Source organism: Tupaia chinensis, unplaced genomic scaffold, assembly GCF_000334495.1.
Source record: "Tupaia chinensis unplaced genomic scaffold, TupChi_1.0 Scaffold149501_1, whole genome shotgun sequence".
Lineage (NCBI taxonomy): Eukaryota > Metazoa > Chordata > Mammalia > Scandentia > Tupaiidae > Tupaia > Tupaia belangeri.
In genome coordinates this window covers 4,121,132-4,125,121 of record NW_006209345.1, presented here as the reverse complement: position 1 = coordinate 4,125,121, position 3,990 = coordinate 4,121,132, and positions in this window count along the sequence as shown.

Genomic DNA, 3,990 nt, shown 5'->3' with positions numbered 1-3,990 from the left:
GACCTGAAACCATGGCCAGCCACCGTCAGCCATGTGGGAATCCAGCGCCTTTAACCACTATGTCACCTATCAGCCCTATTTATTTATTGTTTTTTCTTTTTCTTTTTTTTGGAGAGGTTTTTGCTATAGGGCGTATGCGCTCACCAGACAGACAGAGAGAGACAGAGAGACAGAAAGCAAGAAATCACCCCCCCAGGGGGGATGGCCACGCAGCAATCCCTTCTCCTCCATTCTCTTCTCGGGATCTTGGGCATGCATGCACACGCGCCCGGCGTGAGTTTTAAGGCACTGGGTCCGGGACGCGAACCGCAGTCGATTACGTGGGAGTACAACGACATAGCCATTATGCTAACTGCTGGTCCCTATATTTACTGTTTTTTTAAAAAAATTTGATAAAAGAGAGAAATAAAGTGAGAAAGCAAGCTGCCAGGTCTGGGACTCGAATTGTGGTCAGCCACGTGGGAGGGAGTCCAGCACCTTAACCACCATGCCACCTACCGGGCCCAGATCTTTTTTTTTTTTAAGAGAGATTTTTGCATTTGCTTGCTGGAGCGAGAAAGAGAGACAGGAAGCAAGAAATCACCCTGGGGGGAAGGCCACACTGCAATCCCTTTTCCTCCATTCTCCTCTCAGGATCTTGGGCACATACACATATGTGCCCAGTGTGAGTTTAAAGCCACTGGATTCAGGCCTCCAACTGCAGTTCACCATGTGGGAGTCCAGTGACAAAACCATTAAGCCATCTGCTGGTCCCCAAAACAGGTCTTTAATCTTAGAGATTGGATCCTAAAGAAGCAAGGATTTCACACAACACAGCTCAACTCCCCCCTTCCTATAGCAACACTCCCTGCTGAGTGAGGCAACTCATTCTCTGTAGGCAGCTCACTCCCTAAAAGCTCCTTTTGAGCAGCATTAAGCTTGTAAAAGAGCTAGTATTTCTTCTCAATATGATAGCCAGTCTTTCTGCAAGCCATTTCTCTCTTCTCACATGAAGTCAACTTCTCAGAGACTGAACAAGCCTAAATAAAAACAAGAAGCCCAGGAGCCGGCAGGTGGCGTGGTGGTTAAGGAGGCTGGACTCCCACATGGCTGACAGCAGTTCAAGTCCTGGATCTGGCAGCTTGCTTTCTCACTTTCCTTCTCTCTGTCTCTCTCTGGTCAACTTTGAAAACATAAAATAATGACAATGAACAAAATTAAATAAAATAATTAAAAAAAAAAAAAGAAACCTGAACAAAGACCGTCTGAAACATAAAAAAACAACCTGTGCTTCAGTTTTTCACTGACAACCCATTTTCTGGAACTCACTATCTGCCCGGGAGCTCCGATTTTTCTTCCCTCTCTTTTTTTTTCTTTCTTTTCTTTTTTTCTCTTCCCTCTCTTAACAAACTCTCCACTTTCCTATTCCTTCTCTGTGTCCATGTCTCTAATTCTTCATAAGCGTGAGGCAAAGAATTGGGTTTATTGCTGTTCCTGTACCGAGTGTTGGGCCCATGCACCCCAACTTCCTACATAATTTTCCTGAGTCAACACCACCTGTCGACTGGAGCTTGATCTATTTATGGGTGGCAACATGAGCCCTAATAGTAAACATTCTGAACCTGCTTAAAATACATTGGTAAATGCTAATGTCAGGAGTGGGGTAGAATAAGATCCTATTATAAATCAAAGTTTGAGTTGGCATAATTCACTGTCACCCCAATTGGCTGTCATAGGGAAAGTCCCAATGGCGGTGGTAGATCAACTGAATTCATGGCCCCAAGTGTTGGCCTCCCTGTATCCATTTGCCCTCTAACTTTATCGTCTCCTCCCACTCTGACTCCGGGCTGAACTTGCAACTTGCTGTGGTCGGTACAATGTGGAGGAAGTGACCGTAAGTCAACGGCATGCCTTGGCTTCACACAGCTTCGTATGCTACTTCTCTCTAGGAACTCTGCTGCCTCCACATGGATAAGCCGTGGTGAGGCTGCTGGAAGACGAGAGACCCCATGGAGAACTCAACTGCCCCATGCCAGACGGTGCTAGAACGGCCTACAGCTAGCTGACCCCTCTGAGTAAGCCCAGCCCAGATCAGCAGAATTGCTTACCAAACTCACAGCTAACCACAATGCACTTAGGTCTAAGGCCAGAAGAACTGCCCAGCTAATCAACAGGCTCGTGTACAATAATATATGTATAATTGTTTATTAGTTTTTAGATTTTTGTTACAAGGCACGTGTGCTTGCCAGAGAGAAAGTAAAAAAATCACCCCCTACCCAGGGGAGATGGCTACACCGCAATACTATCTCTTCCATTCTCCTCTCAGGATCTTGGGCACGCATGCACATGTGCCTGGCTGAGTTTCAAGCCACTGGGTCATGATCCTCTATGTGGGAGTCTGGAGCTTTAAGCACTATACCATCTGCTAGTCCTACACACAAGACTAAGCTACTGTGGATTTGGGCTTGTCTGTTGTAACTGATATGACTTCAAGCAGGTGGAGTGGTAATTAAGGCACTGGACTCCCACATGGCCAACCACAGTTTGAGTCCTGGACCTGGCAGCTTGCTTTCTCACTTTCCCTTTCTTTCTGTCTCTCTCTGGTCAAATTAAAAATAATAATAAAATAAAATAACTATTTAAAAAACTCACACAACCCTTTTTTTTTTTTTTTCCCCAGAGGGTGTATGCACTCACTAGAGAGAGAGAGACAGAAAGGGAGAGAAAGCCTACTCAGTGAGGTTGGGTCACACCACAATCCGTTCTCTTCCATTTCTCCATTCTGCCAAGATTCTGGGCACATGTGCACACAATGCCTGGTGTGTTTTTCAAGCCACCTGGACCAGGAGTCAAACGGCTAGCAGCCATGTGGGATCCAGTTCCCTTAACCACTAGGCTACAGGCCAACCCCTAAACATAGCCTTTATAAGCGAAAGTTCATAGTCAAAAGAGACATCCCAATATCAGGTAGAAACAAGTAATTATTTAGGAGAGGCTACTTGGGGACACATCTGGGAAAATCTTCTGGATGGTTTTCTCCAGCCCTTTCAGAGTTGCCAAAATGGCAGCAAATCCTACTAGTGAGTTCATGGGAACCAGCAGAGCTATCCAGAATGAAGGAAAGATGTTGACCCAGTTAGCTTTCCCTTAAACGGGACAAGGTGGCCTTGACTGGCCTCGGAAGTTCAGGACCTGGCAAGGTAGTTAGTGTCACCCGGTGGAGCCCAGCACGTCTTTTAGCTGATGGTTCACATAAATTCCAAAAAAATGTAACCCACACTGGCAGCAGTGTCTTTACCTGGAACCTCTTGGATTCCCTTTAATGATTTACACCAGAGCCCCTGGTGTCCCCACGGGGATTGGTCACGGATACTGAGGAAGATAGCGGCAGTGGCGGAAGCTGTTTTTGAGTCTCCAATTAAAAGCAGAGCCACAGGGCCAGTATTAAGGTGCAAGACTTCCACATGGTCAATGCAGTTTGGGTCCAGATTTGGTGGCTTGAAAATCACACCAGGAGGGCCAGGAGGTGGCGTGGTGGTTAAGGGCACTGGGCTCCCACATGGCTGGCCATGGTTCGAATCCTGGGCTTGATGGCTTACTTTTTCACTCCCCGCCCCCTTGCTCTGTCCCTCTCTGGTCAATTTAAAATAAGTAAGTAAATAAATAAAGTTAAATTTTTAAAAATTCTTATTTTAAAAAAGGGGGACCAGCAGTTGGCGCAATGGCTATGTTGCTGGACTCCCATGTAGTCGACTGTGGTTTGAGTCTCGGACCCCAGGACTCCCCTGGCTTAAACTCACGCCAGACACGTGTGCGTACATGCCCAAGATCCCGAGAGGAGAATGCAGGAGAAGGGATTGCAGCATGGCCATCCCCCCGGGGGGTGATTTCTTGCTTTCTGTCTCTCTGTCTCTGTCTGTCTTTTTGGCAAGAGCACACTCCCTATAGCAGAAACCTCTCAAAAAAAAGGGGGGGGGGGAACCAGCCGTTAGGGTAAGGGCTAAGTTTGTT